The sequence below is a fragment of the Mauremys mutica genome, chromosome 2 (assembly GCF_020497125.1).
Source record: "Mauremys mutica isolate MM-2020 ecotype Southern chromosome 2, ASM2049712v1, whole genome shotgun sequence".
Taxonomy (NCBI): Eukaryota; Metazoa; Chordata; order Testudines; family Geoemydidae; genus Mauremys; species Mauremys mutica.
This window is the reverse complement of record NC_059073.1, coordinates 36,878,478-36,891,423: the sequence shown is the minus strand read 5'-3', so window position 1 is coordinate 36,891,423 and position 12,946 is coordinate 36,878,478. Positions and strand designations below refer to the sequence as shown.

The 12,946-nt window shown below is 47.3% G+C and overlaps 1 protein-coding gene across 4 annotated transcripts in view; it reads left to right on the top strand.

Moving 5' to 3' along the window:
* Window positions 1–12,946, top strand: part of ZFPM2 (zinc finger protein, FOG family member 2) — a 469,087-nt gene that overhangs the window by 377,266 nt on the left and 78,875 nt on the right. The gene's annotated exons all lie outside the window — the stretch shown is intronic.

Sequence of the window (12,946 nt, the reverse complement as noted above, 5' to 3'; positions counted from 1 at the left end):
TACCCGAGCAACTCAGTGGGTCGGCTGGGCGCCCCCTGGAGTGGCGCCACCATGGCCACGGATATATATCCCAGCCGACCCACCCACTCCTCAGTTCCTTCTTGCCGGCTACTCCGACAGTGGGGAAGGAGGGTGGGTGTGGAATGGATATGAGCAACACATCTCGAAGAACAACAGTTACAATGGTGAGTAACCGTCTTTTCTTCTTCGAGTGCTTGCTCATATCCATTCCATGTAGGTGATTCCCAAGCCTTACCTAGGCGGTGGGGTCGGAGTGAGACGTGGCCGAGTGCAAAACTGCCAAACCGAAGGCGGCATCGTCTCTAGACTGCTGCACCAAAGCATAGTGCGAGGTAAATGTGTGCACCGAGGACCAGGTTGCTGCTCTGCAGATCTCCTGGATCGGTACGTGCGCCAGGAAGACGGCCGAGGAAGCCTGAGCTCTCGTGGAATGGGCAGTGAGGTGGCCCGCCAGAACATGGGCCAAGTCATAGCACGTGCAGATGCAGGTCGTGAGCCACGATGAAATTCTCTGAGTGGAGATAGGGAGGCCTTTCATACGATCCGCTACTGCCACAAAGAGCTGAGGGGACTTACGAAAGGGCCTGGTGCGATCGATGTAGAAGGCAAGTGCCCTGCGGACATCTAAGGAATGTAAGCACTGCTCCCGGGGAGATGCGTGAGGCTTTGGGCAGAAGACCGGGAGGAAGATGTCCTGATTAGTATGAAAGGCCGAAACCACTTTACGCAGAAAAGCGGGATGCGGCCTTAGCTGCACTTTGTCTTTATGAAAGACCGTGTAAGGAGAGTCTACAGTCAGGGCCCGTAGCTCGGAGACCCTGCGGGCCGAAGTAATGGCAACCAGAAAAACCGTCTTCCATGAAAGGTAGAGAAGAGAACAGGTTGCCAGTGGCTCAAAGGGTGGCCCCATGAGCCTGGTCAGTACCAGATTGAGGTTCCAGGTAGGGGTGGGGCGACGGACCGGAGGGTAGAGGCGTTCCAGGCCCCTGCGGAATCTAATGACCACCGGGTGAGAGAACACTGAGTGTCCAAGTTCGCCAGGGTGGAAGGCGGATATGGCCGCTAAGTGCACTTTCAGGGAAGAAATAGCAAGGCCTTGTTGCTTAAGGAACCACAGGTAGTCCAAAATGGTCGGAACGGGAACCTCCATGGGTACCAAAGTACGCGACTCACACCATAACGAGAAGCGCTTCCACTTGGCCAAGTACGTGGACCGAGTGGAAGGTTTCCTGCTGCTGAGCAAGACGTGTTGCACAGGGGCGGAGCAGCGTAGCTCAGAGGCGTCTAGCCACGCAGGAGCCACGCCGTGAGGTGGAGAGCGGGGAGGTCCGGGTGGCGAAGAGTCCCGTGCTCCTGTGTTATGAGGTCCGGGCAGAGGGGGAGGGTGATCGGTGGGGATACCGAGAGGCTGAGCAACGTGGAGTACCACGGTTGTCTGGCCCATGCTGGGGCAATCAGGATCAGGTGAGCCCTGTCTTGCCGGAGCTTCAACAAAACTTTGTGGACTAGAGGGAAGGGGGGAAACGCGTAAAGCAGGTGGTGCGTCCACTGGATGAGGAACGCGTCTGAGATCGACCCTGGAGAGTGCCCCCGGAACGAGCAGAACGTTTGGCACTTCCTGTTCGCGCGTGTCGCGAAGAGGTCCACCTGGGGAAAGCCCCACTTGCGGAAGATCGCGTGGATAATGTCCGGTCATATGGACCACTCGTGGCACAGGAAGGATCTGCTCAATCGATCCGCGAGAGTGTTCCGAACTCCCGGGAGAAAGGAGGCCACCAGGTCGATCGCATGAGCCAGGCAAAATTCCCACAAGTGGATGGCCTCTGCACAAAGTGGGGAGGAGCGAGTCTCGCCCTGTTTGTTTATGTAGTACATGGCCGTTGTGTTGTCCGTAAGGACGGAGACACAACGGCCGGACAGAGGCCTGCGGAACACCTGGCAGGCTAGGCGAACTGCTCTGAGCTCCCGCATGTTTATGTGGAGGGAGAGCTCCTCTGGTGACCACAGGCCCTGGATGCACAGATGACCTAGGTGGGCTCCCCATCCGAGAGAAGACGCGTCCGTCGTCAAGGACAGCGTTGGTTGGGGCGGGTGAAAGGGCAGCCCCGCACAGACCGTGGAGGGGTTCAGCCACCAGTCGAGGGACCGAAGTGCACTCAATGGAACGGTGACCAGGATGTCCAGCGAGTCTCTGGCCGGGCGGTACACCGAATGTAACCATGTTTGAAACGGGCGGAGCCGAAGCCTGGCGTACTTGGTGACGAACGTACACGCCGCCATGTGTCCTATCAGAGTGAGGCAGGTGCGGACCGAGGTCGTAGGGAAAGCCTGAAGGCTGCGGACAATGGACGTCAACGCCAGGAACCTTGGCTGAGGGAGACAGGCTTTGGCCCGAGTGGAGTCTAAGGTCGCTCCTATGAAGTCCAGCCTCTGTGTGGGAACCAGGGTGAATTTGTCCGTATTGAGCAACAGGCCAAGGTTCGTGAACAGGGCCGATGCCACTCGCACATGTTCCGCGGTCTATTCTCAAGAGGCCCCCTTGAGGAGCCAATCATCCAGGTAGGGGAACACATGGAGCCCTTGGCGACGGAGGTGGGTGGCCACCACCGCCATGCACTTCGTGAAGACTCGAGGTGCTGTGGAGAGGCCAAAGGGTAGGACTGCAAACTCGAAATGGCGATGGCCCGCTACGAAGCGGAGGTATCGTCTGTGTGGAGGAAAGATGGCTATATGAAAGTAAGCGTCTTTCATGTCGAGGGCAGCATACCAGTCCCCGGGATCCAAGGAAGGGATAATGGTCCCTAGGGAGACCATGCGGAACTTTAACTTTACTAGAAATTTGTTGATGCCTCTTAGGTCGAGAATCGGCCTGAGACCCCCTTTTGACTTTGGAATCAGAAAGTAGTGGGAGTAAAAGCCTTTGCCCCAGTCGTTCCGTGGAACCTCCTCTATCGCTCCGATAGTGAGGAGCGTTCGGACCTCTTGTAAAAGGAGGTGCTCGTGAGAGGGGTCCCTGAAGAGGGACTGGGAGGGAGGGCGGAAAGGCGGGGGTGAAGCAAACTGGAGATGGTATCCGTGCTTCACAGTGCGCAGAACCCAGACATCTGAGGTCAAGAGGGACCACACCGGGAAAAAATAAGAGAGGCGGTTGGAGAACGGGGGGGAAGGATCCGAGACAGGAAAAGGTATGCTGCCCCCGGGCGTGCCTTCAAAAGGACGACTTTGGGTCCGACTGCGGCTTAGAGGAGCCACGATTCTGGCCGGACTGAGGGCCCGAATACCGTCTACGGCCTCCTCGCCCTCGGCGTCTATTGAAATCCTGACCCCGTCGGGGTACAAAGTACGGACGGAAATGCTGAGGGCGGTAGGTGCGTCACTGGGTTACGGGAGTGTGCATACCCAGGTTGCACATCGTGACTCTGCCATCTTTTAAGTTCTGGAGTCTAGAATCGGTTTTGTCCGAGAACAAGGCACTGCCCTCGAAGGGCAAGTCCTGCAAGGTGTACTGAAGCTCGGGCGGAAGAGTGGAGGCCTGGAGCCAGGCAATGCGCCGCATGGTGATTCCGGTCGCTATAGACCTGGCCGCGGAATCCGCCGCGTCAAGGGAAGCCTGCAAGGAGGTCCTTGCCACCTTTTTCCCTTCTGCTAGGAAGGCTTTATACTCCTGCCGGGAATCCAAGGGAAGCAATTCCTGAAACTTGTCCATTTCAGTCCAGGTATTGAAGTTGTAACGACTCAGCAGGGCATGCTGATTGGCTACGCGCAGCTGGAGGGCGCCCGCCGAGTATACCTTACGGCCCAGGAGGTCTATACACCTGGCCTCTTTAGATTTTGGCGCGGGGGCCGGCTGGCCATGACCTCCCTGTCGTTAACCGACTGAACGACCAGAGAAGAAGGAGGCGGATGCATATAAAGGTATTCATACCCTTGGGATGGCACCATGTATTTCCACTCGACTCCTTTCGCCGTCGGCGGAATGGAAGCTGGCGTTTGCCACAACTTATCCTTTTTTGCCTGGATGGTCTTGATAAAGGGTAGAGCCACCCTGGTAGGCGCGTCTGCTGACAAAATGCTGCAGACCGGGTCGTCGACCTCTGCGACCTCCTCCATCTCGATGTTAATGTTGAGTGCCACTCGTCTGAGGAGGTCTTGATGTGCAGCAGGGTCCAGTGGGGGCGGGCTCATGGACGACGCGCCCGCCACCGCCTCATCCGGTGAGGAAGAAGAGGAACCACTGGGTCGGAGGACCTCCTGGATGAGCTCCTCCTGTTGGGGCTCCTGCTCCAGGTGTTCAGGCGAGGTGGTGGTAGGAGGCGGCTGAGCATCCGAACCAGCTGGCGGAGGGCGACTCACTGTCGCCTCTGGGGCCCGACGTTCGGCAGGGACCGTCCGAGATGGAACTATGGGAGCCCCTTGGGCCTGGTGGTAAGCCCAAGGTGTCCAAAAAGGCCACTGCTGAACTGTTTGCGATTCAGAGTGGGAGTCCTGGAATAAAGCCTCCGGCACATCTGCTTCCCGATCTTGGGAGTAGAGGCTACCTGCCCGGGACGAAGCCGAGGGGTGTCGAGAAGGCCATGGTGGAGCAGATAGGCCTTGGGCAGATGTTCCCACCGACCTGGTGCTTTTGCGCACCGGGGAACAGTGCCATGAGGTACTCCGGTGCCGCGATCTGGTCCAGGACCTGCGACCTGGACGGTGCCGGGAGGTCGACCGTGACCGAGAGCTTCGGCGTCGAGAGCGGCTCCGAGTGGAGCGGTGCTGGTAACGGTGCCGAGACCTGGAACGGTGCCGAGACCTGGAACGGTGCCAAGAGTAATACGAAGGCGACCGGGAACGGGAACGGTGCCGCGAGTCCGACCGGCGTCGTGTCAAGGAGCGGTGCCGGGACTGCGAGCGGTGGGACGACCGTGAACAGTGCCGAGATCTTGAACAGTGACGGGAGCGAGATCGGGAGCGGTGCCGGTCCGGGGCGCCGACTGATGGTGGACGGATCAGGGCCGGCTTCCCAAGCAATCGGACTACCCGCACCGACGGTGCCGGGGGTGGCGGCGGTGCCGCATCCGAGATCGCGATCAAGTCCCTCGCCACTTCACAGACTTCCGGCATGGATGGGACAATCAACTCAACCGCAGCGGGTGCCGGGGAGATAGGTGCCAGAGTTGACGGCAACGGCTCAGCAGACACTACCGTGGCTGCAGGCACCAGCCGGTGCATTTGAGCCATGCCCTCTTGCCGCACCACGGGCGGTGCCGGGTCGGCAGGGGTCTTAGGCTTTCTCGCTTGCGGCGAGAGCGAGCGGGTGTGACCTGACTTGGAAGCAGGCGTCTGGTGCCGAGGAGTAGATGATGCACCGGTTCGGCCCGGTGCCGAAGAGCCGCTTTTTGGTTCCGAAGGGGGAGCGCTCGGTGCCGAGGACAGAGGGGTTAGAGCCGCCTCCATGAGGAGTTGTTTAAGTCTAAGTCTTTCTTTGTACGAGGCTTGAAGGACTTACAAATTGGGCACTTAGCTGTTAAGTGCGACTCCCCCAGGCACTTCAAGCAGGAGGAATGTGGATCCCCCGTCGGCATCGGGTGATGGCAAGCCGAGCACGGCTTGAATCCCGGGGAGCCGGGCATGAGCTCCGGCCCTGGGGCGGGAAGGGCCTAAGCCCAGAACCCGACTAACTAACTAAACTATAACTAGTCAACTAAAACTAACTACTCTATCTAAATTAACAACTTAGAGAACTATATACACAATGAGAATAGAAAATTGAGAGAATGCTAGGGAGGTGGAGGTCAGCTACGCTGCACTCCACAGTTCCAACGACTGACACGGGCGGTAAGAAGGAACTGAGGAGTGGGTGGGTCGGCTGGGGTATATATCCGCGGCCATGGTGGCGCCACTCCAGGGGGCGCCCAGCCGACCCACTGAGTTGCTAGGGTAAAAGTCTCCGACGAACGTGCACGCGGCGCGCACACACCTACATGGAATGGACATGAGCAAGCACTCGAAGAAGAATGAATAATTTTGCCAGTGCTATGAGCTGTATAAATAATTTGCAAACAGGATAAAAGGTTAAAATTGTCAAACTTGGACCAGCAGTGGTTTGGAGATTCCATGAATCCTGTGAGTTCCAAGCAAATATCAGTATCACCTTGCTACTTCCCTGGATTGTCTTCCCTGCCCCAATCCCAGAGTATGCTGTGAAGAAAGCTAAGCAAATGCAAACTCAGAAATACCCGACCCATGTGAGGGACAATATGAGCTCTTTTTTTGGGTTTTTTTTCTTTTACAGGGAAAGAGAAATTTAAACAAAACAACCCTTCACCGTGTACTTTTCTAGGAGGCACTGGTATGTTTCTTGTAAGTACCACGTTTGGTGCCTCTATGAAATCTGCACGTTGACTGAAATTCTCCCTTATGCAAAGGGACTGACACAAGTCCCATTTGTGCCTATTTAGGACTTAAATAGGCTTTCTGCTGCCCCTTCACCAAGATTAGTGGAAAGGTGGTCTTGTGGTTAAGACTCAGGATGTAGCTCTGAGACTCAGACGGTTCGGGGTTTGGACATAAGTCTCCAGTTGGGCACTCGATAAAAGAGGTTTGCCACACTAGTAACCACTTCCAAAAATGTTGCCCATTGAAAATGTACTTGCCAGTGGCAGAGCAGGGAATTGAATCTAGCTCTCCCAAATCTCATGCTGGTGCCCTAACCTTTGGATCAGTGATAGACAGCATGTATATTTAGACCTCTTAAGAAATACATTTAAATTAGATTACTTCCAGCTTAACTTTTGTTGTGACTTATTCTATGTGTATTCTATTCTAGCTAACATACATTTGGAGTGATGAAGTGTCTTACTTTCCATTTTGCTCCACATATATAGCTCCATTGAAATCACTGGAGTTACACTAGGCTAAAAATCAAATGCTGCCATGAAGAATCAGGTCCTTTAAACTCTGTAAAGAAAATTGGCAGGGATGGTCCTGAATCACATCCCAGTCTCTATGTACTAACTAGATGGCATTTAAAAACACATAAGAAAAATACATGAACTCCAGGTCCTCTAAATTGACTACAGACTTAGTTTTAGACTGATATTAATTACCACAGTTTTACTGTTGTGAATGTAGGATGCCTGGAGGGAAGCAAAATTAATTAAACTTCATGATGACTATTGGACAACTACTGGCATTTACCTAGGGTTTAACAGGTAGGTTCTTAACTTCTTGAGGCAAAATAATTATTGAAGATAGTTGTGTTGCTTGAGCTGATCAAGTTCCACTTTTCAGAAATAAAAGAAGTCAGCTGATGGTCTTGTTTTAATGATGGGAGGGTCTGAGGATTCCAATGACAGATTTGCCTCATTTACTTAGATGGTACTCTTGTATTTATTAAATCATGTGAAGAAAATCTGTAACACTTTAATACGATTTTCTTTCACATCATGGGAAGTGGTCTGCAGTTCAACTTCATGAAAAGTACAATGCCTCTGAAAGGCAATCCTAGTGTGTTTACAGGAGAGTATGAAATCATAGAATAATAGAAATGTAGGACTGGAAGGGACCTCTCTAAGTCATCTAGACAAGTCTCCAGCCCTGAGACAGGAGTAAGTATTATCTATACCAGTGGTTCTCAACTTATTTACCATTGTGGGCCACAGATGCAGCTGTCTATGTGTTATGTGAGCCACATCCACACAATATATATATTACCTGTATGGCCCTGCTGATGTCATATGAGCCTCGGCTCTGTGCGGATTTGGGCCGAAAGCAGGCCATGGGTTGAGCACCACTGATCCACCATCCTTGAAAGGTGTTTGTTTAACATGTTCATTAAAAGCTTCAATGATGGAGATTCCATAGTCTCCCTAGGTAATCAATGTTTAACTACCCTTACAGTTAGGAAGTTTTTCCTAATGTCTACCCTAAATCTCCCTTGCTGCAACTTAAGCCCCTTACTTCTCCTGTCCTCAGTGCTTAAGGAGAACAATTTATCACGCTCCTCTTTATAACAACCTTTTACATATTTGAAAGACTGTTATCATGTCCCTCCTTAGTCTTCCCTAGACTAAAGAAACCAATTTTTTTCAATATTTCATAATATATCATGTTTTCTAGACCTTTAATCATTATAGTTGCTCTCCTCTGGACTTTCTCCAATTTGTCCACATCTTTTCCAGAGTGTGGCTTCTGAACTGAAGACTATACGCCTATTAAAACAACGAGGAGTCCGGTGGCATCTTAAAGACTAACATATTTATTTGGGCATAAGCTTTCGTGGGTAAAAAACCCACTTCTTCAGATGCATAGATTGAAAATTACAGATGCAGGCATTATTATACTGACACATGAAAAGAAGGGAGTTACCTTACAAGTGGAGAACCAGTGTTGACAGGGCCAATTCAATCAGGGTGGATGTAGTCCACTCCCAATAATTGATGAGGAGGTGTCACTACCAGGAGAGGGAAAGTTGTTTTTGTAGTGAGCCAGCCACTCCCAGTTCCTATTCAATCTCAAATTAATGGTGTTAAATTTGCAAATGAATTTTAGTTCTGCAGTTTCTCTTTGAAGTCTGTTTTTGAAGTTTTGAAGTAGACACAGAAAGGAAGATAGAAAGTTTAGCATTTTTAATGTGTTAGAGATGATAACCAATTGAATTAATTTGGACTAACTCGTTTTATTATAAAGCTGTAGTTAAGGTTGTCCAAGCATTTGGGTTATAATCTCCTGTTTATTAACATAAGTCTGAATCCTGTTGTCCTGACTCAGGACTTGATCCAGCAAGGCGCTGAGTATTCTCTACTCCTGATCAGGTACCCAGGAGGTACCCAGAAACTTTCAGAAATAGGATTTCAGTTGTTACTCAGGAAAACTCCTTTAGACTTCAGTAGTTTTGTCTACATAATGACTGTAAAATTCAGACAATCTCATAGCTTATAACAAAAAGACTCTTCATTATAGAAGCAATACATTTGAACAATTATTAATGAGGTAAAATTAATTAGGATTAATCTAGTCATATGGTTGGGTCCATATGCAGACAACTGTTTGCTGTTTACTATGTATATTCTCTTTCAAGTAAATGAATATTGATTTCTCTGATTTCTTTGTTTATTAAATATATATGGTTTAAATTTAATTAACCCACAAATGGAAGTGCAGGTTTTAGCACATGTAATTGCAAGAAAAATGAACAAGAGCTTCTTGGAAAAAAGTTAACACATCATAGTGAACATAGCAGATAGAGCTACAATTCAGATGGAAAAGATTACACATACACCTCTACCTTGATATAACCCTGTCCTTGGGAGCCAAAAAATCTTACCGCATTATAGGTGAAACCGTGTTATATTGAACTTGCTTTGATCCACCGGAGTGTGCAGCCCCGCCCCCCTGGAGCACGGCTTTACCGCGTTCTATCCAAATTCGTGTTATATCGGGTGACGTTATATCGAGGTAGCGGTGTATTCACATATTGCCAAACAGAAAGTTGCAGCCCAGAGCAGTTTTTTAAGTCAAATTCCTTAAAAAATGTTTTACTATAGAACTGACAAAATGACCAAGAAACATTAATTGTAACTGTACAGACAGATCTGATTATAATTTTATAGGGTGTTTTAGAGGACATAGATATGGGGGAGACCAGGATAGTTGTTTTGTTTTTTCTCTCTCTTCAAGCCAAGGAATTAATTTGACTAAGAAACATATTACCTGGAACTGGCACCTCACTTTCAATGACAAGTAGTTACTTAAAAAAAAGTTTATCATTGAGTTCATAGACTTGAAAGTGTTAATAGACTGTTAATAAAAATATTTTACTTAGCAATATTATGGCTATGACACTGTCAGTATTCCTTCCCTACAAAGTCAACAGATATGAAGAGAAGCAAATGGAAAGGAAATAAAAAAGGCTGTTGTTGAAATGCTGGCTTCTATGCTCTGTCACCTGGGAGCCTGACCAAAACATATATTAGTTAATAGAAAGATTCCCATTGACTCCAGATGATTTAGGATCAGGTCCTGTGCCAGTAGCAGAACAACTCCAGTCCCTGTCTCTAACTAGAAAGTGGACACAGGCACTGGAAAATATTAACCATTTATTCAAAATTATATTTCCCACAGTCAAAATAAATCATATTTGAGTTTCACTGTTAGAACCTATCAATTTTTGAATAGCAGGTTTAGGGAGGAAATTGACAATGCCCATGATTTACACTAATTGTACTACTTTAGTTGGGTAATTTTTCTTCGAGAGAGATCTGGGGTTCCCCAATGGGTTGCTAGCAAACCTGAGTAGGCTAAAACAATTTGGATGAATTTAAGAACATCCCTTCAAGCCCAGATCAAAGCTCAGGCTGAATCAAAGCTAAGACAATGCAGTATTGTTCAAGAATTATAAATCAGGCCCCCACAAATCATTGTATTAAAAGTAATGAGATTTTAAAAATAATAAATTAGGGGGGTATTTGCCTTCTCTTTCTCTTTTTGGGGAGCTTTAGGATACACTCTAGTCATGTTTTCAAGCATCTCTGCAACAATGAGGGCTTTAAGAAGAATGCCACGTATCACAAGACTTGCAATAAAATGGTTAGAATCAGTCACACTGCAGTGGGAGAAGGCATTCTTATATTTCTTGCTCCTGGAGTCTCACGATTCTAGGGCAGGAAACGCTGGTGCTGCCATTTCAGGAAAACATTGGGAGTGAACAGGTTGTGTTCTTGAACATGAGTGATGTTGCTTGTTGTGTACCCAGTTTCAGCAACAGCAGGGCTATTCAGTCTGAAAAGATAGCCCCAGCCGAAATACAGACATGAAAGAAAACATTTAAACAAACTTATGAGAGGCAATGATAGTGAGCCTTGAGCAAACTCCGGCAGCAGAAGCAGCTGCTTAAAGAATCAGGCACAGGCAGCTAAATAGCACTCAGCTAAAGAACAGCCAAACAATCCTCATTAAACATCATGGTTTTGGTGACTATTTCTTTAGGGGTGCTGAGGTTCAGTGGTTAGGATTTATTCATTATTTCTCTACTAACTCAAGGGTGTTCAACCAATCAGCAATCAGACCTTGTCAAACCCAGTTGAGGTTTTCCTTTGTGGATTGTTGTTGTGCATTATGAGCCTTATTCTCATTTACACTAAGCCCCTTTTCACCATTCTAGCAAGGGTAAAGGAGCTGTTATTTTCTCTTACTTGAACACCCTATTCCACTGTCAGATATTAAGGGGCCGTAATATAAGTTAGAATAAGGCTTATAGTGTCTATTTTAGAGGGAATTAAATATTCCCAATGTGGGAACTGTACTGGTTTATAAGCATCCACTGAGAGGACATTTAAAATAAATCATAATTTTCACTTCTGTTTAGCCACTTAATGTTCTGTTTGTTTTGGGTGCTGTCTTTGTGCTTCCGAAAGACAATGAAGGAGCAATACCTCAAGCTGAGTATTTACTTTGATTTTAAAAATCACAGCTCACCAAAGTCAGCAAAAATGAGCCAAGGCAAAATAAACCTTCTTGAGCCCATAAGAGCAGGTAACAAATATAATACTAATAAACTATTATTTACTGTAGCAATCCTAACGGCATCGACAGTGATTTTATCCGTCAAGTCCATATTATCCAATATTATCCATAAAGTCAAAACAAACTTCATTCAAAAAGTTCAAAATCAAACCAGTGTCATATTCTGCTGGTAGGGTGGCATTAGCATAATAATTCAAGCAGGAATTTTGTGTATGTGTATCTATCTTAATACTTCTTTTTGCCCATTTATTTTCTCATATAGCTTCTTCACTTAAAGCCAAATTGAAATTTTGGGTGAAATAAATAGACCTTTTGCAAACTCAGAGGCTTCTTGTCACAGGAAGTGACATACCAGATCAGATTGGCAGTCTGTCTGCAACGGGGCCACATGTTTCAGAGGAATGTGCAAGAAACCCCATCATAGAGAATTATGGAATAATCTGCTCATAGGAGAAGTTTCTTCCTAACCTCAAACAGTCATTGGTTTGTGCCCCTTTTATATTTTTATAAACATGTAAAAGTGACTGTATTGATCATTAGGGTGGGAAATGATTTTCCAATTCCACTAATATTTTGGAGACTTTGAAAACTTTTTCCCATCTTGAATAGGCATGAAAAGTGGAAATCTCAGAAATACTCATGAACTCAAAAACTGATTTATTTTTTATTTGGATCGATTAAAATGTTTCATATAGATTTTTACTTTTTTTTCTTTTTTTCCATTTTTTTTCTAATTACTTTACATTTTGAAATAAAAAGTCACTTTGGACCAGAAAACCAGAATTTTTCAGTTCAGCAATTTCAAAACTCTTTTCTTGACATTATTTTTAATTGTGAAATTAGTTGAACCCCATCCTGTTTTGTGAAAAGTTTCAATTTCAGCATATCAGCATTTTTTTTTATGGAAACAAGATTTGTTAAATAATTCCCAACCATATATATAGCCATTATATTAACCATATAATGGTTGGCTCCTGTTTTGAATTCTGTTAAGCTCACATGTAAGAGTTCTAACACAGTGGATCAATGGTTTTTATCTTTTTATCTGTTTTAGATCATTAGGTTGATACCTAATTGGTTGACCTGTCAAACATCAGTCACCAATCAGTTGGATGGGTGTCATGTCTCTAAAGGTAACATTAGAAAGTAACCAAAAAACAGAGTCAATACACAGAAGGGGAAAGGCAAGTTAGTATCATGTTGCTGGACAGAAGGGAATGGCAACTCTATTCCCCCTTTAAAGGGACAGAAGACTTTTGCATAATCAGAAAGGTCCTAGTGTGATTGTTCACCTTTTTCCTTCCCTTAGTTCTAGATCAGCACCTCCCAATTCCTCATTGGGCTGCCTGGCACTTTTTCACCCACCCAGTGCTCAGGCCATGCCTTAGATCGCTTCCTCCTCCTGGGAGCCGGCATC